At 47.1% G+C, this 25,736-nt stretch overlaps 6 non-coding genes across 6 annotated transcripts; all 6 read left to right on the plus strand.

Annotated features, from left to right (window-relative positions):
• The first annotated feature begins 3,400 nt into the window (after positions 1 to 3,400).
• trnas-gcu (transfer RNA serine (anticodon GCU)) lies at positions 3,401 to 3,482 on the plus strand. Its single transcript has one exon. It is a non-coding gene; the product is annotated as a tRNA-Ser (tRNA).
• Positions 3,483 to 7,566: 4,084 nt separating this feature from the next.
• trnas-gcu (transfer RNA serine (anticodon GCU)) lies at positions 7,567 to 7,648 on the plus strand. Its single transcript has one exon. It is a non-coding gene; the product is annotated as a tRNA-Ser (tRNA).
• A 4,085-nt stretch (positions 7,649 to 11,733) lies between these two features.
• On the plus strand, positions 11,734 to 11,815 carry trnas-gcu (transfer RNA serine (anticodon GCU)). Its single transcript has one exon. It is a non-coding gene; the product is annotated as a tRNA-Ser (tRNA).
• A 4,085-nt stretch (positions 11,816 to 15,900) lies between these two features.
• trnas-gcu (transfer RNA serine (anticodon GCU)) lies at positions 15,901 to 15,982 on the plus strand. Its single transcript has one exon. It is a non-coding gene; the product is annotated as a tRNA-Ser (tRNA).
• Positions 15,983 to 20,067: 4,085 nt separating this feature from the next.
• trnas-gcu (transfer RNA serine (anticodon GCU)) lies at positions 20,068 to 20,149 on the plus strand. Its single transcript has one exon. It is a non-coding gene; the product is annotated as a tRNA-Ser (tRNA).
• A 4,087-nt stretch (positions 20,150 to 24,236) lies between these two features.
• On the plus strand, positions 24,237 to 24,318 carry trnas-gcu (transfer RNA serine (anticodon GCU)). The gene has a single exon. It is a non-coding gene; the product is annotated as a tRNA-Ser (tRNA).
• Positions 24,319 to 25,736: the final 1,418 nt, after the last annotated feature.

Raw genomic sequence — 25,736 nt, forward strand, 5'->3', positions numbered from 1 at the left:
AGAAATGCTTTGGGCGGCGTGAAGTGAAAATAAGAAGTGGGCTCCAGATGCACATGGAAGCAATCAAGTGTTTCATCCGAGCTGTTTCAAAGACTGCCCAAGAGCTTTCCTTTCACAGAGGCGCAACGATTAATGATGGGGGTGCACCCTTCAATGCGCCTTACGACTCTAGGGAGTGATTGAGACGATTCGTAGCGTGTGCTCATTTCTCTCTATTCCCCGTGTTGCAGTGGTAGGATGACGTAAATTACTGCTTCGACACGTAACGGCATTATAATCACGTGCAGGAGCTGAGGGCTTTAGTTTTGTTTCGTTTTCCATGGCGTTCGTAAGCGCGCAAATCAAAGGCAAGTCCTGCGTCTAAGACGAACGTAAATGCTTTTGAAAGTGCAGTGTGGTGCAGCTTGTAAAATCCTTGTCCACATTTGTGGTTTGTTGATGTTTGTTCTGTCTGCCAAAGTTGCATTTTGACATCCGGACGGGGGGACTTTATCATTTGAACGTGAAGCCAGCCTTAAACCCTCTGAGGCGTGTCTGTCTGCCGGCACGTATCTTGTGAAAGGTATTTTTTTTTTTAACGGAGAGCAACTTTAAAAAGGTATCCGCAGCCACCTCGCAGTCCGTGTTTGATTATAGGAGGAATGCGGCGGCGGCGGCGGTGGGCTCGCTTTTGTCGTGGTCGAGTGGTTAAGGCGATGGGCTCGAAATGCGTTGGGGCTTCCCCGCGCAGGTTCGAAACCTGCCGACTCCGGCGTCTGCCGCACGTCGCCTTGTGCCTGCGCGGCAGAGGCGAAGTGCCGCTTCTCCTTTCCTGGTACTATAACAACGCTAAATCGCTTGGCCCCGCTGCCATGGACATCGATTCTTCAGATAACCACACACTTTGCCTTCGCACCTCTGGTGCTCTGCTTATGCCTTTGAAAACCTAATGAATAAAGCTGAAAGAACCGACACGATATGTAGGTGCTCCTAAAGCACGCAGTAAACAACTGTTAACAGCAAGGGTTTCAGTGGGTTAACTGAGGAGAAGGCGTGATCGCTAATTGTTGACTTTTTATTTGGTGTTAGAAACACTCTTACTGTGCATGACGTGCAACAAATGTAGCCACAGAAATTGCATCTCGCTTTCATGTATGCTATTGCAGACACCAACGTTGCCTAGATAGAAAACCGAAATAGCCGTGGGTTTGCTTGCTGGTCTGAAGGATCTCTCTTCGAATCTCTGTCATTTGTCAATGGAAGTAAAAGGCGCTGCAATCTCATACGTTCAGAATCAAACCCGCAGCTGTTGTTCGACTTTATTTCTTGACTAATTACAACTGAGTGTCGCATGAGCAGTTACATAAACTTGTCTGGTATATTTGAACACAAGTGCCGTTCTTCAATTAAAACTAACAGTACATTGTCAGGGACATTCAGTTCTATACAAACAAGAGACAGACAAGAGAATATTTCTACCGTTCATGTGGACTACGTGTTGACTTACTGATCGGAATAATTGAAAAGTTCGGGCTCATAGCCGATGCAGTGCGTGCTAATTAGAACAGCAACGCTGAGCTCTCAGCACCGTACTGAGCCCAGGTGTTTTTCTAAAGCTGTCAGGTGCAGTTCATTTACATGAAGGAAATCTCTTACTGGGTACGATTGCAATGCAGTAAGTAGCACAGACTACTTAGGGAGTAGCCCGATGCGTTTAAAAACGACCCGAGCCAGGCAGGAGTCCAACCCGCAATCTCCTGATCCGTAGTCAGACGCGTTATCCATTGCGCCACTGGCCCCGGTGTGACACTGCAGGACTGTAACCCAGTGAGATCAGCACTGCAACTAGTAAAATATTACCCCCGGTCCATTCTTTACCAAAGTGAGAAACACCTGTTTTCTACATTTTGTCTGTTTTAAAACCATATCTCTTTAAACCAAACCAAGAGTCTGTCTTTTGCACTGATATTCTGATTCATTTCGATTTCAAAGAAAAAAAAACATTATCTTCCAAAGCATCATAAAATTGTCCCTTCTTCCAGACTCTACTTCTCTCTTGTAGTAGTACAGCAGACCTTTCCAGGTGAGCAGATCACAGAGTCCGAAATGAGCTTCCTCCATCAAGCAAAGTACCTGAACATGACTCTGTCTTCATAAAAGTGCCCCTGTAATAAAGAAATTAAATCCGAAATCAAGAGGGCAGTTGCCTACTGAAGTTCAAGAAGTCATCAATTTTAACCTAGCAACACATTAAAGGCTGCATCTATACAAGTACGATTCTAGAAATGCTCACCAGATTACGTTTTAAGAAGGAACTGCGCCTCAGGTTCCGCCGAGATCTTAACTCGGATGGCAGGATTCAGAGTCCGGAGTGCGGACTGATGGCGCACGGAGGGTCCACATACTGTGGATCCCTCAGTGATCTTCCGCGTGTTCAAACGGCCAGCGTGTGACTCCCCTGTCCCCGTGACCTCATTGCTCTGCTCTCGCCTCTGTGCAGCCGAGCCCGACTCATGGTAAAGTGGAAAAAAGTATGCCCTCAACGTGAGATTGACTCTGGAGTGAGGATAGACGTTACCTTTTTATCGTTGAACAGGATGTATGTGATGTGGCGACTAGGTTCAATTTTGTATCCTCTTTAAAAGATTAAGGACTGGGGTGAGCGTGATTTACCACCCTTTCAGCTAAGAACCCGACGTGCGCACCGTTTAAGCTGCATAGACTCGGTCGTTTAACTCTTCTCCATTAGAAGGGTTAAGGTTAAAGAAAAAAACATTGCTGACTTCTTTTTTTTTTTGCCAGCCGCGAGTGCTGATTAGCAAGGTTTGTATTTCATGTTTTGCAAGTTGCATCCATTATAAGAAAAACAAGTTGTTCAAGACAGGAAATGAATGCTTGCATTTAATTAAGTCTAGCCGTAGGCGGTTGTCCATAATGACCAGTTCTGTTCGAGAAGACAGAACAAAAAAGGCACCGCTGGGATTCGGAGCCAGGGTCTCCTGTTTACTAGACAGGCACCTTAAGCAACTAAGCCACGGCGCCCCAGGAGAGCTGTCCTTTGACAGCCACTTGGACACACCACTCAGACACATCTGCATTCGGTGTGTGCTCCGCCTGCTCGCTGAGCAAGTTGCCACCTTTACATATAATAGCAACATCAACACCAAGAGAAAGGGTGACAAATGGCTTTTATCTGGAACTTTTCATGTCCAAGGAGCTCAATGTGCTTTCTGTGTACAACAGGGCCACTGAACTCCACACTGGCCACTGAACCACAGCAGTGGCTTGCTGGCTTGACATCTCCCAAGGAAAATGTTGAAATCGCATGTGGAACAGGAAAATGACCCTCGAGTACGGGGGAAAAAAAAGAAAAAGATCATCTGGAGCGCGCCAACCCATGTCCGGACAGCCCAGATCCCTCGACGAGGTGGCCGAGTGGTTAAGGCGATGGACTGCTAATCCATTGTGCTCTGCACGCCTGGGTTCGAATCCCATTCTCGTCGCGCTCCATGTCTGACACGTGTGCCCGTTCGGCGTTGGCCCTCCTGTCGTTTGCTCCGGTTCTAGAGCCGTGCATTTTCTAGCGGTGGCTGAACATGGTATAGTAGACTAACGTCGGTATCGAGCAGTAACAGTAACGGTATTTACGTGTCGCTGCTGCCAAGTGGCTCTGGGTTGAGACCGCGTTTTCACTTACTTGCAACGCAAACGGAGAAAGCGATTTTTGACAGTCTCTCGAGAGACCGCGCTAGGTGTTTAGGGATAGACTTTGTCAGTTCCCCCTGGGATGGTGGCCTCTCAAATAGTTTGTGATTCCTTATACAGTAGAAGCCTGCTTCGTGGCTTAAATCCAAGCTAAGGAAACGAGTTAGAGGTCTGATGCAGAACTGCGAATTCAATGAAGGGGAACACTACAGTACATTGCACTGTATGTGTGAGGAAAGCTGCCCCCTTCAGTCCCTTGTCGACCGAACAGAGGACTGTAAAGGATACCGCCAAGAAACTTAAGGATGCTGGTTGGAATCCAGCTCCAAAGAAGCCCCTTTGGGTGTTATGTCATCAAAAAGTAAGAACAGCGAATCTCCCTTTGATCAAAAGCGCAACAGAGCTGTTTTCCGTGGAGCAGGTTTCAGACCCGTAGACCTGTTTTATTTGTAGGGCAGGGCGCATTCCCAAACGCGAATCTCCTGTTTTAGAAATGCTTTGGGCGGCGTGAAGTGAAAATAAGAAGTGGGCTCCAGATGCACATGGAAGCAATCAAGTGTTTCATCCGAGCTGTTTCAAAGACTGCCCAAGAGCTTTCCTTTCACAGAGGCGCAACGATTAATGATGGGGGTGCACCCTTCAATGCGCCTTACGACTCTAGGGAGTGATTGAGACGATTCGTAGCGTGTGCTCATTTCTCTCTATTCCCCGTGTTGCAGTGGTAGGATGACGTAAATTACTGCTTCGACACGTAACGGCATTATAATCACGTGCAGGAGCTGAGGGCTTTAGTTTTGTTTCGTTTTCCATGGCGTTCGTAAGCGCGCAAATCAAAGGCAAGTCCTGCGTCTAAGACGAACGTAAATGCTTTTGAAAGTGCAGTGTGGTGCAGCTTGTAAAATCCTTGTCCACATTTGTGGTTTGTTGATGTTTGTTCTGTCTGCCAAAGTTGCATTTTGACATCCGGACGGGGGGACTTTATCATTTGAACGTGAAGCCAGCCTTAAACCCTCTGAGGCGTGTCTGTCTGCCGGCACGTATCTTGTGAAAGGTATTTTCTTTTTAACGGAGAGCAACTTTAAAAAGGTATCCGCAGCCACCTCGCAGTCCGTGTTTGATTATAGGAGGAATGCGGCGGCGGCGGGCTCGCTTTTGTCGTGGTCGAGTGGTTAAGGCGATGGGCTCGAAATGCGTTGGGGCTTCCCCGCGCAGGTTCGAAACCTGCCGACTCCGGCGTCTGCCGCACGTCGCCTTGTGCCTGCGCGGCAGAGGCGAAGTGCCGCTTCTCCTTTCCTGGTACTATAACAACGCTAAATCGCTTGGCCCCGCTGCCATGGACATCGATTCTTCAGATAACCACACACTTTGCCTTCGCACCTCTGGTGCTCTGCTTATGCCTTTGAAAACCTAATGAATAAAGCTGAAAGAACCGACACGATATGTAGGTGCTCCTAAAGCACGCAGTAAACAACTGTTAACAGCAAGGGTTTCAGTGGGTTAACTGAGGAGAAGGCGTGATCGCTAATTGTTGACTTTTTATTTGGTGTTAGAAACACTCTTACTGTGCATGACGTGCAACAAATGTAGCCACAGAAATTGCATCTCGCTTTCATGTATGCTATTGCAGACACCAACGTTGCCTAGATAGAAAACCGAAATAGCCGTGGGTTTGCTTGCTGGTCTGAAGGATCTCTCTTCGAATCTCTGTCATTTGTCAATGGAAGTAAAAGGCGCTGCAATCTCATACGTTCAGAATCAAACCCGCAGCTGTTGTTCGACTTTATTTCTTGACTAATTACAACTGAGTGTCGCATGAGCAGTTACATAAACTTGTCTGGTATATTTGAACACAAGTGCCGTTCTTCAATTAAAACTAACAGTACATTGTCAGGGACATTCAGTTCTATACAAACAAGAGACAGACAAGAGAATATTTCTACCGTTCATGTGGACTACGTGTTGACTTACTGATCGGAATAATTGAAAAGTTCGGGCTCATAGCCGATGCAGTGCGTGCTAATTAGAACAGCAACGCTGAGCTCTCAGCACCGTACTGAGCCCAGGTGTTTTTCTAAAGCTGTCAGGTGCAGTTCATTTACATGAAGGAAATCTCTTACTGGGTACGATTGCAATGCAGTAAGTAGCACAGACTACTTAGGGAGTAGCCCGATGCGTTTAAAAACGACCCGAGCCAGGCAGGAGTCCAACCCGCAATCTCCTGATCCGTAGTCAGACGCGTTATCCATTGCGCCACTGGCCCCGGTGTGACACTGCAGGACTGTAACCCAGTGAGATCAGCACTGCAACTAGTAAAATATTACCCCCGGTCCATTCTTTACCAAAGTGAGAAACACCTGTTTTCTACATTTTGTCTGTTTTAAAACCATATCTCTTTAAACCAAACCAAGAGTCTGTCTTTTGCACTGATATTCTGATTCATTTCGATTTCAAAGAAAAAAAAACATTATCTTCCAAAGCATCATAAAATTGTCCCTTCTTCCAGACTCTACTTCTCTCTTGTAGTAGTACAGCAGACCTTTCCAGGTGAGCAGATCACAGAGTCCGAAATGAGCTTCCTCCATCAAGCAAAGTACCTGAACATGACTCTGTCTTCATAAAAGTGCCCCTGTAATAAAGAAATTAAATCCGAAATCAAGAGGGCAGTTGCCTACTGAAGTTCAAGAAGTCATCAATTTTAACCTAGCAACACATTAAAGGCTGCATCTATACAAGTACGATTCTAGAAATGCTCACCAGATTACGTTTTAAGAAGGAACTGCGCCTCAGGTTCCGCCGAGATCTTAACTCGGATGGCAGGATTCAGAGTCCGGAGTGCGGACTGATGGCGCACGGAGGGTCCACATACTGTGGATCCCTCAGTGATCTTCCGCGTGTTCAAACAGCCAGCGTGTGACTCCCCTGTCCCCGTGACCTCATTGCTCTGCTCTCGCCTCTGTGCAGCCGAGCCCGACTCATGGTAAAGTGGAAAAAAGTATGCCCTCAACGTGAGATTGACTCTGGAGTGAGGATAGACGTTACCTTTTTATCGTTGAACAGGATGTATGTGATGTGGCGACTAGGTTCAATTTTGTATCCTCTTTAAAAGATTAAGGACTGGGGTGAGCGTGATTTACCACCCTTTCAGCTAAGAACCCGACGTGCGCACCGTTTAAGCTGCATAGACTCGGTCGTTTAACTCTTCTCCATTAGAAGGGTTAAGGTTAAAGAAAAAAACATTGCTGACTTCTTTTTTTTTTTGCCAGCCGCGAGTGCTGATTAGCAAGGTTTGTATTTCATGTTTTGCAAGTTGCATCCATTATAAGAAAAACAAGTTGTTCAAGACAGGAAATGAATGCTTGCATTTAATTAAGTCTAGCCGTAGGCGGTTGTCCATAATGACCAGTTCTGTTCGAGAAGACAGAACAAAAAAGGCACCGCTGGGATTCGGAGCCAGGGTCTCCTGTTTACTAGACAGGCACCTTAAGCAACTAAGCCACGGCGCCCCAGGAGAGCTGTCCTTTGACAGCCACTTGGACACACCACTCAGACACATCTGCATTCGGTGTGTGCTCCGCCTGCTCGCTGAGCAAGTTGCCACCTTTACATATAATAGCAACATCAACACCAAGAGAAAGGGTGACAAATGGCTTTTATCTGGAACTTTTCATGTCCAAGGAGCTCAATGTGCTTTCTGTGTACAACAGGGCCACTGAACTCCACACTGGCCACTGAACCACAGCAGTGGCTTGCTGGCTTGACATCTCCCAAGGAAAATGTTGAAATCGCATGTGGAACAGGAAAATGACCCTCGAGTACGGGGGAAAAAAAAGAAAAAGATCATCTGGAGCGCGCCAACCCATGTCCGGACAGCCCAGATCCCTCGACGAGGTGGCCGAGTGGTTAAGGCGATGGACTGCTAATCCATTGTGCTCTGCACGCCTGGGTTCGAATCCCATTCTCGTCGCGCTCCATGTCTGACACGTGTGCCCGTTCGGCGTTGGCCCTCCTGTTGTTTGCTCCGGTTCTAGAGCCGTGCATTTTCTAGCGGTGGCTGAACATGGTATAGTAGGCTAACGTCGGTATCGAGCAGTAACAGTAACGGTATTTACGTGTCGCTGCTGCCAAGTGGCTCTGGGTTGAGACCGCGTTTTCACTTACTTGCAACGCAAACGGAGAAAGCGATTTTTGACAGTCTCTCGAGAGACCGCGCTAGGTGTTTAGGGATAGACTTTGTCAGTTCCCCCTGGGATGGTGGCCTCTCAAATAGTTTGTGATTCCTTATACAGTAGAAGCCTGCTTCGTGGCTTAAATCCAAGCTAAGGAAACGAGTTAGAGGTCTGATGCAGAACTGCGAATTCAATGAAGGGGAACACTACAGTACATTGCACTGTATGTGTGAGGAAAGCTGCCCCCTTCAGTCCCTTGTCGACCGAACAGAGGACTGTAAAGGATACCGCCAAGAAACTTAAGGATGCTGGTTGGAATCCAGCTCCAAAGAAGCCCCTTTGGGTGTTATGTCATCAAAAAGTAAGAACAGCGAATCTCCCTTTGATCAAAAGCGCAACAGAGCTGTTTTCCGTGGAGCAGGTTTCAGACCCGTAGACCTGTTTTATTTGTAGGGCAGGGCGCATTCCCAAACGCGAATCTCCTGTTTTAGAAATGCTTTGGGCGGCGTGAAGTGAAAATAAGAAGTGGGCTCCAGATGCACATGGAAGCAATCAAGTGTTTCATCCGAGCTGTTTCAAAGACTGCCCAAGAGCTTTCCTTTCACAGAGGCGCAACGATTAATGATGGGGGTGCACCCTTCAATGCGCCTTACGACTCTAGGGAGTGATTGAGACGATTCGTAGCGTGTGCTCATTTCTCTCTATTCCCCGTGTTGCAGTGGTAGGATGACGTAAATTACTGCTTCGACACGTAACGGCATTATAATCACGTGCAGGAGCTGAGGGCTTTAGTTTTGTTTCGTTTTCCATGGCGTTCGTAAGCGCGCAAATCAAAGGCAAGTCCTGCGTCTAAGACGAACGTAAATGCTTTTGAAAGTGCAGTGTGGTGCAGCTTGTAAAATCCTTGTCCACATTTGTGGTTTGTTGATGTTTGTTCTGTCTGCCAAAGTTGCATTTTGACATCCGGACGGGGGGACTTTATCATTTGAACGTGAAGCCAGCCTTAAACCCTCTGAGGCGTGTCTGTCTGCCGGCACGTATCTTGTGAAAGGTATTTTTTTTTTAACGGAGAGCAACTTTAAAAAGGTATCCGCAGCCACCTCGCAGTCCGTGTTTGATTATAGGAGGAATGCGGCAGCGGCGGGCTCGCTTTTGTCGTGGTCGAGTGGTTAAGGCGATGGGCTCGAAATGCGTTGGGGCTTCCCCGCGCAGGTTCGAAACCTGCCGACTCCGGCGTCTGCCGCACGTCGCCTTGTGCCTGCGCGGCAGAGGCGAAGTGCCGCTTCTCCTTTCCTGGTACTATAACAACGCTAAATCGCTTGGCCCCGCTGCCACGGACATCAATTCTTCAGATAACCACACACTTTGCCTTCGCACCTCTGGTGCTCTGCTTATGCCTTTGAAAACCTAATGAATAAAGCTGAAAGAACCGACACGATATGTAGGTGCTCCTAAAGCACGCAGTAAACAACTGTTAACAGCAAGGGTTTCAGTGGGTTAACTGAGGAGAAGGCGTGATCGCTAATTGTTGACTTTTTATTTGGTGTTAGAAACACTCTTACTGTGCATGACGTGCAACAAATGTAGCCACAGAAATTGCATCACGCTTTCATGTATGCTATTGCAGACACCAACGTTGCCTAGATAGAAAACCGAAATAGCCGTGGGTTTGCTTGCTGGTCTGAAGGATCTCTCTTCGAATCTCTGTCATTTGTCAATGGAAGTAAAAGGCGCTGCAATCTCATACGTTCAGAATCAAACCCGCAGCTGTTGTTCGACTTTATTTCTTGACTAATTACAACTGAGTGTCGCATGAGCAGTTACATAAACTTGTCTGGTATATTTGAACACAAGTGCCGTTCTTCAATTAAAACTAACAGTACATTGTCAGGGACATTCAGTTCTATACAAACAAGAGACAGACAAGAGAATATTTCTACCGTTCATGTGGACTACGTGTTGACTTACTGATCGGAATAATTGAAAAGTTCGGGCTCATAGCCGATGCAGTGCGTGCTAATTAGAACAGCAACGCTGAGCTCTCAGCACCGTACTGAGCCCAGGTGTTTTTCTAAAGCTGTCAGGTGCAGTTCATTTACATGAAGGAAATCTCTTACTGGGTACGATTGCAATGCAGTAAGTAGCACAGACTACTTAGGGAGTAGCCCGATGCGTTTAAAAACGACCCGAGCCAGGCAGGAGTCCAACCCGCAATCTCCTGATCCGTAGTCAGACGCGTTATCCATTGCGCCACTGGCCCCGGTGTGACACTGCAGGACTGTAACCCAGTGAGATCAGCACTGCAACTAGTAAAATATTACCCCCGGTCCATTCATTACCAAAGTGAGAAACACCTGTTTTCTACATTTTGTCTGTTTTAAAACCATATCTCTTTAAACCAAACCAAGTGTCTGTCTTTTGCACTGATATTCTGATTCATTTCAATTTCAAAGAAAAAAAAAACATTATCTTCCAAAGCATCATAAAATTGTCCCTTCTTCCAGACTCTACTTCTCTCTTGTAGTAGTACAGCAGACCTTTCCAGGTGAGCAGATCACAGAGTCCGAAATGAGCTTCCTCCATCAAGCAAAGTACCTGAACATGACTCTGTCTTCATAAAAGTGCCCCTCTAATAAAGAAATTAAATCCGAAATCAAGAGGGCAGTTGCCTACTGAAGTTCAAGAAGTCATCAATTTTAACCTAGCAACACATTAAAGGCTGCATCTATACAAGTACGATTCTAGAAATGCTCACCAGATTACGTTTTAAGAAGGAACTGCGCCTCAGGTTCCGCCGAGATCTTAACTCGGATGGCAGGATTCAGAGTCCGGAGTGCGGACTGATGGCGCACGGAGGGTCCACATACTGTGGATCCCTCAGTGATCTTCCGCGTGTTCAAACAGCCAGCGTGTGACTCCCCTGTCCCCGTGACCTCATTGCTCTGCTCTCGCCTCTGTGCAGCCGAGCCCGACTCATGGTAAAGTGGAAAAAAGTATGCCCTCAACGTGAGATTGACTCTGGAGTGAGGATAGACGTTACCTTTTTATCGTTGAACAGGATGTATGTGATGTGGCGACTAGGTTCAATTTTGTATCCTCTTTAAAAGATTAAGGACTGGGGTGAGCGTGATTTACCACCCTTTCAGCTAAGAACCCGACGTGCGCACCGTTTAAGCTGCATAGACTCGGTCGTTTAACTCTTCTCCATTAGAAGGGTTAAGGTTAAAGAAAAAAACATTGCTGACTTCTTTTTTTTTTTGCCAGCCGCGAGTGCTGATTAGCAAGGTTTGTATTTCATGTTTTGCAAGTTGCATCCATTATAAGAAAAACAAGTTGTTCAAGACAGGAAATGAATGCTTGCATTTAATTAAGTCTAGCCGTAGGCGGTTGTCCATAATGACCAGTTCTGTTCGAGAAGACAGAACAAAAAAGGCACCGCTGGGATTCGGAGCCAGGGTCTCCTGTTTACTAGACAGGCACCTTAAGCAACTAAGCCACGGCGCCCCAGGAGAGCTGTCCTTTGACAGCCACTTGGACACACCACTCAGACACATCTGCATTCGGTGTGTGCTCCGCCTGCTCGCTGAGCAAGTTGCCACCTTTACATATAATAGCAACATCAACACCAAGAGAAAGGGTGACAAATGGCTTTTATCTGGAACTTTTCATGTCCAAGGAGCTCAATGTGCTTTCTGTGTACAACAGGGCCACTGAACTCCACACTGGCCACTGAACCACAGCAGTGGCTTGCTGGCTTGACATCTCCCAAGGAAAATGTTGAAATCGCATGTGGAACAGGAAAATGACCCTCGAGTACGGGGGAAAAAAAAGAAAAAGATCATCTGGAGCGCGCCAACCCATGTCCGGACAGCCCAGATCCCTCGACGAGGTGGCCGAGTGGTTAAGGCGATGGACTGCTAATCCATTGTGCTCTGCACGCCTGGGTTCGAATCCCATTCTCGTCGCGCTCCATGTCTGACACGTGTGCCCGTTCGGCGTTGGCCCTCCTGTTGTTTGCTCCGGTTCTAGAGCCGTGCATTTTCTAGCGGTGGCTGAACATGGTATAGTAGGCTAACGTCGGTATCGAGCAGTAACAGTAACGGTATTTACGTGTCGCTGCTGCCAAGTGGCTCTGGGTTGAGACCGCGTTTTCACTTACTTGCAACGCAAACGGAGAAAGCGATTTTTGACAGTCTCTCGAGAGACCGCGCTAGGTGTTTAGGGATAGACTTTGTCAGTTCCCCCTGGGATGGTGGCCTCTCAAATAGTTTGTGATTCCTTATACAGTAGAAGCCTGCTTCGTGGCTTAAATCCAAGCTAAGGAAACGAGTTAGAGGTCTGATGCAGAACTGCGAATTCAATGAAGGGGAACACTACAGTACATTGCACTGTATGTGTGAGGAAAGCTGCCCCCTTCAGTCCCTTGTCGACCGAACAGAGGACTGTAAAGGATACCGCCAAGAAACTTAAGGATGCTGGTTGGAATCCAGCTCCAAAGAAGCCCCTTTGGGTGTTATGTCATCAAAAAGTAAGAACAGCGAATCTCCCTTTGATCAAAAGCGCAACAGAGCTGTTTTCCGTGGAGCAGGTTTCAGACCCGTAGACCTGTTTTATTTGTAGGGCAGGGCGCATTCCCAAACGCGAATCTCCTGTTTTAGAAATGCTTTGGGCGGCGTGAAGTGAAAATAAGAAGTGGGCTCCAGATGCACATGGAAGCAATCAAGTGTTTCATCCGAGCTGTTTCAAAGACTGCCCAAGAGCTTTCCTTTCACAGAGGCGCAACGATTAATGATGGGGGTGCACCCTTCAATGCGCCTTACGACTCTAGGGAGTGATTGAGACGATTCGTAGCGTGTGCTCATTTCTCTCTATTCCCCGTGTTGCAGTGGTAGGATGACGTAAATTACTGCTTCGACACGTAACGGCATTATAATCACGTGCAGGAGCTGAGGGCTTTAGTTTTGTTTCGTTTTCCATGGCGTTCGTAAGCGCGCAAATCAAAGGCAAGTCCTGCGTCTAAGACGAACGTAAATGCTTTTGAAAGTGCAGTGTGGTGCAGCTTGTAAAATCCTTGTCCACATTTGTGGTTTGTTGATGTTTGTTCTGTCTGCCAAAGTTGCATTTTGACATCCGGACGGGGGGACTTTATCATTTGAACGTGAAGCCAGCCTTAAACCCTCTGAGGCGTGTCTGTCTGCCGGCACGTATCTTGTGAAAGGTATTTTTTTTTTAACGGAGAGCAACTTTAAAAAGGTATCCGCAGCCACCTCACATTCCGTGTTTGATTATAGGAGGAATGCGGCGGCGGCGGGCTCGCTTTTGTCGTGGTCGAGTGGTTAAGGCGATGGGCTCGAAATGCGTTGGGGCTTCCCCGCGCAGGTTCGAAACCTGCCGACTCCGGCGTCTGCCGCACGTCGCCTTGTGCCTGCGCGGCAGAGGCGAAGTGCCGCTTCTCCTTTCCTGGTACTATAACAACGCTAAATCGCTTGGCCCCGCTGCCATGGACATCAATTCTTCAGATAACCACACACTTTGCCTTCGCACCTCTGGTGCTCTGCTTATGCCTTTGAAAACCTAATGAATAAAGCTGAAAGAACCGACACGATATGTAGGTGCTCCTAAAGCACGCAGTAAACAACTGTTAACAGCAAGGGTTTCAGTGGGTTAACTGAGGAGAAGGCGTGATCGCTAATTGTTGACTTTTTATTTGGTGTTAGAAACACTCTTACTGTGCATGACGTGCAACAAATGTAGCCACAGAAATTGCATCACGCTTTCATGTATGCTATTGCAGACACCAACGTTGCCTAGATAGAAAACCGAAATAGCCGTGGGTTTGCTTGCTGGTCTGAAGGATCTCTCTTCGAATCTCTGTCATTTGTCAATGGAAGTAAAAGGCGCTGCAATCTCATACGTTCAGAATCAAACCCGCAGCTGTTGTTCGACTTTATTTCTTGACTAATTACAACTGAGTGTCGCATGAGCAGTTACATAAACTTGTCTGGTATATTTGAACACAAGTGCCGTTCTTCAATTAAAACTAACAGTACATTGTCAGGGACATTCAGTTCTATACAAACAAGAGACAGACAAGAGAATATTTCTACCGTTCATGTGGACTACGTGTTGACTTACTGATCGGAATAATTGAAAAGTTCGGGCTCATAGCCGATGCAGTGCGTGCTAATTAGAACAGCAACGCTGAGCTCTCAGCACCGTACTGAGCCCAGGTGTTTTTCTAAAGCTGTCAGGTGCAGTTCATTTACATGAAGGAAATCTCTTACTGGGTACGATTGCAATGCAGTAAGTAGCACAGACTACTTAGGGAGTAGCCCGATGCGTTTAAAAACGACCCAAGCCAGGCAGGAGTCCAACCCGCAATCTCCTGATCCGTAGTCAGACGCGTTATCCATTGCGCCACTGGCCCCGGTGTGACACTGCAGGACTGTAACCCAGTGAGATCAGCACTGCAACTAGTAAAATATTACCCCCGGTCCATTCTTTACCAAAGTGAGAAACACCTGTTTTCTACATTTTGTCTGTTTTAAAACCATATCTCTTTAAACCAAACCAAGTGTCTGTCTTTTGCACTGATATTCTGATTCATTTCGATTTCAAAGAAAAAAAAAACATTATCTTCCAAAGCATCATAAAATTGTCCCTTCTTCCAGACTCTACTTCTCTCTTGTAGTAGTACAGCAGACCTTTCCAGGTGAGCAGATCACAGAGTCCGAAATGAGCTTCCTCCATCAAGCAAAGTACCTGAACATGACTCTGTCTTCATAAAAGTGCCCCTCTAATAAAGAAATTAAATCCGAAATCAAGAGGGCAGTTGCCTACTGAAGTTCAAGAAGTCATCAATTTTAACCTAGCAACACATTAAAGGCTGCATCTATACAAGTACGATTCTAGAAATGCTCACCAGATTACGTTTTAAGAAGGAACTGCGCCTCAGGTTCCGCCGAGATCTTAACTCGGATGGCAGGATTCAGAGTCCGGAGTGCGGACTGATGGCGCACGGAGGGTCCACATACTGTGGATCCCTCAGTGATCTTCCGCGTGTTCAAACAGCCAGCGTGTGACTCCCCTGTCCCCGTGACCTCATTGCTCTGCTCTCGCCTCTGTGCAGCCGAGCCCGACTCATGGTAAAGTGGAAAAAAGTATGCCCTCAACGTGAGATTGACTCTGGAGTGAGGATAGACGTTACCTTTTTATCGTTGAACAGGATGTATGTGATGTGGCGACTAGGTTCAATTTTGTATCCTCTTTAAAAGATTAAGGACTGGGGTGAGCGTGATTTACCACCCTTTCAGCTAAGAACCCGACGTGCGCACCGTTTAAGCTGCATAGACTCGGTCGTTTAACTCTTCTCCATTAGAAGGGTTAAGGTTAAAGAAAAAAACATTGCTGACTTCTTTTTTTTTTTGCCAGCCGCGAGTGCTGATTAGCAAGGTTTGTATTTCATGTTTTGCAAGTTGCATCCATTATAAGAAAAACAAGTTGTTCAAGACAGGAAATGAATGCTTGCATTTAATTAAGTCTAGCCGTAGGCGGTTGTCCATAATGACCAGTTCTGTTCGAGAAGACAGAACAAAAAAGGCACCGCTGGGATTCGGAGCCAGGGTCTCCTGTTTACTAGACAGGCACCTTAAGCAACTAAGCCACGGCGCCCCAGGAGAGCTGTCCTTTGACAGCCACTTGGACACACCACTCAGACACATCTGCATTCGGTGTGTGCTATGCCTGCTCGCTGAGCAAGTTGCCACCTTTACATATAATAGCAACATCAACACCAAGAGAAAGGGTGACAAATGGCTTTTATCTGGAACTTTTCATGTCCAAGGAGCTCAATGTGCTTTCTGTGTACAACAGGGCCACTGAACTCCACACTGGCCACTGAACCACAGCAGTGGCTTGCTGGCTTGACATCTCCCAAGGAAAATGTTGAAATCGCATGTGGAACAGGAAAATGACCCTCGAGTACGGGGGAAAAAAAAGAAAAAGATCATCTGGAGCGCGCCAACCCATGTCCGGACAGCCCAGATCCCTCGACGAGGTGGCCGAGTGGTTAAGGCGATGGACTGCTAATCCATTGTGCTCTGCACGCCTGGGTTCGAATCCCATTCTCGTCGCGCTCCATGTCTGACACGTGTGCCCGTTCGGCGTTGGCCCTCCTGTTGTTTGCTCCGGTTCTAGAGCCGTGCATTTTCTAGCGGTGGCTGAACATGGTATAGTAGGCTAACGTCGGTATCGAGCAGTAACAGTAACGGTATTTACGTGTCGCTGCTGCCAAGTGGCTCTGGGTTGAGACCGCGTTTTCACTTACTTGCAACGCAAACGGAGAAAGCGATTTTTGACAGTCTCTCGAGAGACCGCGCTAGGTGTTTAGGGATAGACTTTGTCAGTTCCCCCTGGGATGGTGGCCTCTCAAATAGTTTGTGATTCCTTATACAGTAGAAGCCTGCTTCGTGGCTTAAATCCAAGCTAAGGAAACGAGTTAGAGGTCTGATGCAGAACTGCGAATTCAATGAAGGGGAACACTACAGTACATTGCACTGTATGTGTGAGGAAAGCTGCCCCCTTCAGTCCCTTGTCGACCGAACAGAGGACTGTAAAGGATACCGCCAAGAAACTTAAGGATGCTGGTTGGAATCCAGCTCCAAAGAAGCCCCTTTGGGTGTTATGTCATCAAAAAGTAAGAACAGCGAATCTCCCTTTGATCAAAAGCGCAACAGAGCTGTTTTCCGTGGAGCAGGTTTCAGACCCGTAGACCTGTTTTATTTGTAGGGCAGGGCGCATTCCCAAACGCGAATCTCCTGTTTTAGAAATGCTTTGGGCGGCGTGAAGTGAAAATAAGAAGTGGGCTCCAGATGCACATGGAAGCAATCAAGTGTTTCATCCGAGCTGTTTCAAAGACTGCCCAAGAGCTTTCCTTTCACAGAGGCGCAACGATTAATGATGGGGGTGCACCCTTCAATGCGCCTTACGACTCTAGGGAGTGATTGAGACGATTCGTAGCGTGTGCTCATTTCTCTCTATTCCCCGTGTTGCAGTGGTAGGATGACGTCAATTACTGCTTCGACACGTAACGGCATTATAATCACGTGCAGGAGCTGAGGGCTTTAGTTTTGTTTCGTTTTCCATGGCGTTCGTAAGCGCGCAAATCAAAGGCAAGTCCTGCGTCTAAGACGAACGTAAATGCTTTTGAAAGTGCAGTGTGGTGCAGCTTGTAAAATCCTTGTCCACATTTGTGGTTTGTTGATGTTTGTTCTGTCTGCCAAAGTTGCATTTTGACATCCGGACGGGGGGACTTTATCATTTGAACGTGAAGCCAGCCTTAAACCCTCTGAGGCGTGTCTGTCTGCCGGCACGTATCTTGTGAAAGGTATTTTTTTTTTAACGGAGAGCAACTTTAAAAAGGTATCCGCAGCCACCTCGCAGTCCGTGTTTGATTATAGGAGGAATGCGGCAGCGGCGGGCTCGCTTTTGTCGTGGTCGAGTGGTTAAGGCGATGGGCTCGAAATGCGTTGGGGCTTCCCCGCGCAGGTTCGAAACCTGCCGACTCCGGCGTCTGCCGCACATCGCCTTGTGCCTGCGCGGCAGAGGCGAAGTGCCGCTTCTCCTTTCCTGGTACTATAACAACGCTAAATCGCTTGGCCCCGCTGCCATGGACATCAATTCTTCAGATAACCACACACTTTGCCTTCGCACCTCTGGTGCTCTGCTTATGCCTTTGAAAACCTAATGAATAAAGCTGAAAGAACCGACACGATATGTAGGTGCTCCTAAAGCACGCAGTAAACAACTGTTAACAGCAAGGGTTTCAGTGGGTTAACTGAGGAGAAGGCGTGATCGCTAATTGTTGACTTTTTATTTGGTGTTAGAAACACTCTTACTGTGCATGACGTGCAACAAATATAGCCACAGAAATTGCATCACGCTTTCATGTATGCTATTGCAGACACCAACGTTGCCTAGATAGAAAACCGAAATAGCCGTGGGTTTGCTTGCTGGTCTGAAGGATCTCTCTTCGAATCTCTGTCATTTGTCAATGGAAGTAAAAGGCGCTGCAATCTCATACGTTCAGAATCAAACCCGCAGCTGTTGTTCGACTTTATTTCTTGACTAATTACAACTGAGTGTCGCATGAGCAGTTACATAAACTTGTCTGGTATATTTGAACACAAGTGCCGTTCTTCAATTAAAACTAACAGTACATTGTCAGGGACATTCAGTTCTATACAAACAAGAGACAGACAAGAGAATATTTCTACCGTTCATGTGGACTACGTGTTGACTTACTGATCGGAATAATTGAAAAGTTCGGGCTCATAGCCGATGCAGTGCGTGCTAATTAGAACAGCAACGCTGAGCTCTCAGCACCGTACTGAGCCCAGGTGTTTTTCTAAAGCTGTCAGGTGCAGTTCATTTACATGAAGGAAATCTCTTACTGGGTACGATTGCAATGCAGTAAGTAGCACAGACTACTTAGGGAGTAGCCCGATGCGTTTAAAAACGACCCGAGCCAGGCAGGAGTCCAACCCGCAATCTCCTGATCCGTAGTCAGACGCGTTATCCATTGCGCCACTGGCCCCGGTGTGACACTGCAGGACTGTAACCCAGTGAGATCAGCACTGCAACTAGTAAAATATTACCCCCGGTCCATTCTTTACCAAAGTGAGAAACACCTGTTTTCTACATTTTGTCTGTTTTAAAACCATATCTCTTTAAACCAAACCAAGTGTCTGTCTTTTGCACTGATATTCTGATTCATTTCGATTTCAAAGAAAAAAAAAACATTATCTTCCAAAGCATCATAAAATTGTCCCTTCTTCCAGACTCTACTTCTCTCTTGTAGTAGTACAGCAGACCTTTCCAGGTGAGCAGATCACAGAGTCCGAAATGAGCTTCCTCCATCAAGCAAAGTACCTGAACATGACTCTGTCTTCATAAAAGTGCCCCTCTAATAAAGAAATTAAATCCGAAATCAAGAGGGCAGTTGCCTACTGAAGTTCAAGAAGTCATCAATTTTAACCTAGCAACACATTAAAGGCTGCATCTATACAAGTACGATTCTAGAAATGCTCACCAGATTACGTTTTAAGAAGGAACTGCGCCTCAGGTTCCGCCGAGATCTTAACTCGGATGGCAGGATTCAGAGTCCGGAGTGCGGACTGATGGCGCACGGAGGGTCCACATACTGTGGATCCCTCAGTGATCTTCCGCGTGTTCAAACAGCCAGCGTGTGACTCCCCTGTCCCCGTGACCTCATTGCTCTGCTCTCGCCTCTGTGCAGCCGAGCCCGACTCATGGTAAAGTGGAAAAAAGTATGCCCTCAACGTGAGATTGACTCTGGAGTGAGGATAGACGTTACCTTTTTATCGTTGAACAGGATGTATGTGATGTGGCGACTAGGTTCAATTTTGTATCCTCTTTAAAAGATTAAGGACTGGGGTGAGCGTGATTTACCACCCTTTCAGCTAAGAACCCGACGTGCGCACCGTTTAAGCTGCATAGACTCGGTCGTTTAACTCTTCTCCATTAGAAGGGTTAAGGTTAAAGAAAAAAACATTGCTGACTTCTTTTTTTTTTTGCCAGCCGCGAGTGCTGATTAGCAAGGTTTGTATTTCATGTTTTGCAAGTTGCATCCATTATAAGAAAAACAAGTTGTTCAAGACAGGAAATGAATGCTTGCATTTAATTAAGTCTAGCCGTAGGCGGTTGTCCATAATGACCAGTTCTGTTCGAGAAGACAGAACAAAAAAGGCACCGCTGGGATTCGGAGCCAGGGTCTCCTGTTTACTAGACAGGCACCTTAAGCAACTAAGCCACGGCGCCCCAGGAGAGCTGTCCTTTGACAGCCACTTGGACACACCACTCAGACACATCTGCATTCGGTGTGTGCTATGCCTGCTCGCTGAGCAAGTTGCCACCTTTACATATAATAGCAACATCAACACCAAGAGAAAGGGTGACAAATGGCTTTTATCTGGAACTTTTCATGTCCAAGGAGCTCAATGTGCTTTCTGTGTACAACAGGGCCACTGAACTCCACACTGGCCACTGAACCACAGCAGTGGCTTGCTGGCTTGACATCTCCCAAGGAAAATGTTGAAATCGCATGTGGAACAGGAAAATGACCCTCGAGTACGGGGGAAAAAAAAGAAAAAGATCATCTGGAGCGCGCCAACCCATGTCCGGACAGCCCAGATCCCTCGACGAGGTGGCCGAGTGGTTAAGGCGATGGACTGCTAATCCATTGTGCTCTGCACGCCTGGGTTCGAATCCCATTCTCGTCGCGCTCCATGTCTGACACGTGTGCCCGTTCGGCGTTGGCCCTCCTGTTGTTTGCTCCGGTTCTAGAGCCGTGCATTTTCTAGCGGTGGCTGAACATGGTATAGTAGGCTAACGTCGGTATCGAGCAGTAACAGTAACGGTATTTACGTGTCGCTGCTGCCAAGTGGCTCTGGGTTGAGACCGCGTTTTCACTTACTTGCAACGCAAACGGAGAAAGCGATTTTTGACAGTCTCTCGAGAGACCGCGCTAGGTGTTTAGGGATAGACTTTGTCAGTTCCCCCTGGGATGGTGGCCTCTCAAATAGTTTGTGATTCCTTATACAGTAGAAGCCTGCTTCGTGGCTTAAATCCAAGCTAAGGAAACGAGTTAGAGGTCTGATGCAGAACTGCGAATTCAATGAAGGGGAACACTACAGTACATTGCACTGTATGTGTGAGGAAAGCTGCCCCCTTCAGTCCCTTGTCGACCGAACAGAGGACTGTAAAGGATACCGCCAAGAAACTTAAGGATGCTGGTTGGAATCCAGCTCCAAAGAAGCCCCTTTGGGTGTTATGTCATCAAAAAGTAAGAACAGCGAATCTCCCTTTGATCAAAAGCGCAACAGAGCTGTTTTCCGTGGAGCAGGTTTCAGACCCGTAGACCTGTTTTATTTGTAGGGCAGGGCGCATTCCCAAACGCGAATCTCCTGTTTTAGAAATGCTTTGGGCGGCGTGAAGTGAAAATAAGAAGTGGGCTCCAGATGCACATGGAAGCAATCAAGTGTTTCATCCGAGCTGTTTCAAAGACTGCCCAAGAGCTTTCCTTTCACAGAGGCGCAACGATTAATGATGGGGGTGCACCCTTCAATGCGCCTTACGACTCTAGGGAGTGATTGAGACGATTCGTAGCGTGTGCTCATTTCTCTCTATTCCCCGTGTTGCAGTGGTAGGATGACGTCAATTACTGCTTCGACACGTAACGGCATTATAATCACGTGCAGGAGCTGAGGGCTTTAGTTTTGTTTCGTTTTCCATGGCGTTCGTAAGCGCGCAAATCAAAGGCAAGTCCTGCGTCTAAGACGAACGTAAATGCTTTTGAAAGTGCAGTGTGGTGCAGCTTGTAAAATCCTTGTCCACATTTGTGGTTTGTTGATGTTTGTTCTGTCTGCCAAAGTTGCATTTTGACATCCGGACGGGGGGACTTTATCATTTGAACGTGAAGCCAGCCTTAAACCCTCTGAGGCGTGTCTGTCTGCCGGCACGTATCTTGTGAAAGGTATTTTTTTTTTAACGGAGAGCAACTTTAAAAAGGTATCCGCAGCCACCTCGCAGTCCGTGTTTGATTATAGGAGGAATGCGGCAGCGGCGGGCTCGCTTTTGTCGTGGTCGAGTGGTTAAGGCGATGGGCTCGAAATGCGTTGGGGCTTCCCCGCGCAGGTTCGAAACCTGCCGACTCCGGCGTCTGCCGCACATCGCCTTGTGCCTGCGCGGCAGAGGCGAAGTGCCGCTTCTCCTTTCCTGGTACTATAACAACGCTAAATCGCTTGGCCCCGCTGCCATGGACATCAATTCTTCAGATAACCACACACTTTGCCTTCGCACCTCTGGTGCTCTGCTTATGCCTTTGAAAACCTAATGAATAAAGCTGAAAGAACCGACACGATATGTAGGTGCTCCTAAAGCACGCAGTAAACAACTGTTAACAGCAAGGGTTTCAGTGGGTTAACTGAGGAGAAGGCGTGATCGCTAATTGTTGACTTTTTATTTGGTGTTAGAAACACTCTTACTGTGCATGACGTGCAACAAATATAGCCACAGAAATTGCATCACGCTTTCATGTATGCTATTGCAGACACCAACGTTGCCTAGATAGAAAACCGAAATAGCCGTGGGTTTGCTTGCTGGTCTGAAGGATCTCTCTTCGAATCTCTGTCATTTGTCAATGGAAGTAAAAGGCGCTGCAATCTCATACGTTCAGAATCAAACCCGCAGCTGTTGTTCGACTTTATTTCTTGACTAATTACAACTGAGTGTCGCATGAGCAGTTACATAAACTTGTCTGGTATATTTGAACACAAGTGCCGTTCTTCAATTAAAACTAACAGTACATTGTCAGGGACATTCAGTTCTATACAAACAAGAGACAGACAAGAGAATATTTCTACCGTTCATGTGGACTACGTGTTGACTTACTGATCGGAATAATTGAAAAGTTCGGGCTCATAGCCGATGCAGTGCGTGCTAATTAGAACAGCAACGCTGAGCTCTCAGCACCGTACTGAGCCCAGGTGTTTTTCTAAAGCTGTCAGGTGCAGTTCATTTACATGAAGGAAATCTCTTACTGGGTACGATTGCAATGCAGTAAGTAGCACAGACTACTTAGGGAGTAGCCCGATGCGTTTAAAAACGACCCGAGCCAGGCAGGAGTCCAACCCGCAATCTCCTGATCCGTAGTCAGACGCGTTATCCATTGCGCCACTGGCCCCGGTGTGACACTGCAGGACTGTAACCCAGTGAGATCAGCACTGCAACTAGTAAAATATTACCCCCGGTCCATTCTTTACCAAAGTGAGAAACACCTGTTTTCTACATTTTGTCTGTTTTAAAACCATATCTCTTTAAACCAAACCAAGAGTCTGTCTTTTGCACTGATATTCTGATTCATTTCGATTTCAAAGAAAAAAAAAAACATTATCTTCCAAAGCATCATAAAATTGTCCCTTCTTCCAGACTCTACTTCTCTCTTGTAGTAGTACAGCAGACCTTTCCAGGTGAGCAGATCACAGAGTCCGAAATGAGCTTCCTCCATCAAGCAAAGTACCTGAACATGACTCTGTCTTCATAAAAGTGCCCCTGTAATAAAGAAATTAAATCCGAAATCAAGAGGGCAGTTGCCTACTGAAGTTCAAGAAGTCATCAATTTTAACCTAGCAACACATTAAAGGCTGCATCTATACAAGTACGATTCTAGAAATGCTCACCAGATTACGTTTTAAGAAGGAACTGCGCCTCAGGTTCCGCCGAGATCTTAACTCGGATGGCAGGATTCAGAGTCCGGAGTGCGGACTGATGGCGCACGGAGGGTCCACATACTGTGGATCCCTCAGTGATCTTCCGCGTGTTCAAACAGCCAGCGTGTGACTCCCCTGTCCCCGTGACCTCATTGCTCTGCTCTCGCCTCTGTGCAGCCGAGCCCGACTCATGGTAAAGTGGAAAAAAGTATGCCCTCAACATGAGATTGACTCTGGAGTGAGGATAGACGTTACCTTTTTATCGTTGAACAGGATGTATGTGATGTGGCGACTAGGTTCAATTTTGTATCCTCTTTAAAAGATTAAGGACTGGGGTGAGCGTGATTTACCACCCTTTCAGCTAAGAACCCGACGTGCGCACCGTTTAAGCTGCATAGACTCGGTCGTTTAACTCTTCTCCATTAGAAGGGTTAAGGTTAAAGAAAAAAACATTGCTGACTTCTTTTTTTTTTTTGCCAGCCGCGAGTGCTGATTAGCAAGGTTTGTATTTCATGTTTTGCAAGTTGCATCCATTATAAGAAAAACAAGTTGTTCAAGACAGGAAATGAATGCTTGCATTTAATTAAGTCTAGCCGTAGGCGGTTGTCCATAATGACCAGTTCTGTTCGAGAAGACAGAACAAAAAAGGCACCGCTGGGATTCGGAGCCAGGGTCTCCTGTTTACTAGACAGGCACCTTAAGCAACTAAGCCACGGCGCCCCAGGAGAGCTGTCCTTTGACAGCCACTTGGACACACCACTCAGACACATCTGCATTCGGTGTGTGCTCCGCCTGCTCGCTGAGCAAGTTGCCACCTTTACATATAATAGCAACATCAACACCAAGAGAAAGGGTGACAAATGGCTTTTATCTGGAACTTTTCATGTCCAAGGAGCTCAATGTGCTTTCTGTGTACAACAGGGCCACTGAACTCCACACTGGCCACTGAACCACAGCAGTGGCTTGCTGGCTTGACATCTCCCAAGGAAAATGTTGAAATCGCATGTGGAACAGGAAAATGACCCTCGAGTACGGGGGAAAAAAAAGAAAAAGATCATCTGGAGCGCGCCAACCCATGTCCGGACAGCCCAGATCCCTCGACGAGGTGGCCGAGTGGTTAAGGCGATGGACTGCTAATCCATTGTGCTCTGCACGCCTGGGTTCGAATCCCATTCTCGTCACGCTCCATGTCTGACACGTGTGCCCGTTCGGCGTTGGCCCTCCTGTCGTTTGCTCCGGTTCTAGAGCCGTGCATTTTCTAGCGGTGGCTGAACATGGTATAGTAGGCTAACGTCGGTATCGAGCAGTAACAGTAACGGTATTTACGTGTCGCTGCTGCCAAGTGGCTCTGGGTTGAGACCGCGTTTTCACTTACTTGCAACGCAAACGGAGAAAGCGATTTTTGACAGTCTCTCGAGAGACCGCGCTAGGTGTTTAGGGATAGACTTTGTCAGTTCCCCCTGGGATGGTGGCCTCTCAAATAGTTTGTGATTCCTTATACAGTAGAAGCCTGCTTCGTGGCTTAAATCCAAGCTAAGGAAACGAGTTAGAGGTCTGATGCAGAACTGCGAATTCAATGAAGGGGAACACTACAGTACATTGCACTGTATGTGTGAGGAAAGCTGCCCCCTTCAGTCCCTTGTCGACCGAACAGAGGACTGTAAAGGATACCGCCAAGAAACTTAAGGATGCTGGTTGGAATCCAGCTCCAAAGAAGCCCCTTTGGGTGTTATGTCATCAAAAAGTAAGAACAGCGAATCTCCCTTTGATCAAAAGCGCAACAGAGCTGTTTTCCGTGGAGCAGGTTTCAGACCCGTAGACCTGTTTTATTTGTAGGGCAGGGCGCATTCCCAAACGCGAATCTCCTGTTTTAGAAATGCTTTGGGCGGCGTGAAGTGAAAATAAGAAGTGGGCTCCAGATGCACATGGAAGCAATCAAGTGTTTCATCCGAGCTGTTTCAAAGACTGCCCAAGAGCTTTCCTTTCACAGAGGCGCAACGATTAATGATGGGGGTGCACCCTTCAATGCGCCTTACGACTCTAGGGAGTGATTGAGACGATTCGTAGCGTGTGCTCATTTCTCTCTATTCCCCGTGTTGCAGTGGTAGGATGACGTCAATTACTGCTTCGACACGTAACGGCATTATAATCACGTGCAGGAGCTGAGGGCTTTAGTTTTGTTTCGTTTTCCATGGCGTTCGTAAGCGCGCAAATCAAAGGCAAGTCCTGCGTCTAAGACGAACGTAAATGCTTTTGAAAGTGCAGTGTGGTGCAGCTTGTAAAATCCTTGTCCACATTTGTGGTTTGTTGATGTTTGTTCTGTCTGCCAAAGTTGCATTTTGACATCCGGACGGGGGGACTTTATCATTTGAACGTGAAGCCAGCCTTAAACCCTCTGAGGCGTGTCTGTCTGCCGGCACGTATCTTGTGAAAGGTATTTTCTTTTTAACGGAGAGCAACTTTAAAAAGGTATCCGCAGCCACCTCGCAGTCCGTGTTTGATTATAGGAGGAATGCGGCGGCGGCGGGCTCGCTTTTGTCGTGGTCGAGTGGTTAAGGCGATGGGCTCGAAATGCGTTGGGGCTTCCCCGCGCAGGTTC

This window comes from Lepisosteus platostomus, unplaced genomic scaffold (genome assembly GCF_059453375.1).
Source record: "Lepisosteus platostomus isolate fLepPlt1 unplaced genomic scaffold, fLepPlt1.hap1 Scaffold_73_H1, whole genome shotgun sequence".
Lineage (NCBI taxonomy): Eukaryota > Metazoa > Chordata > Actinopteri > Semionotiformes > Lepisosteidae > Lepisosteus > Lepisosteus platostomus.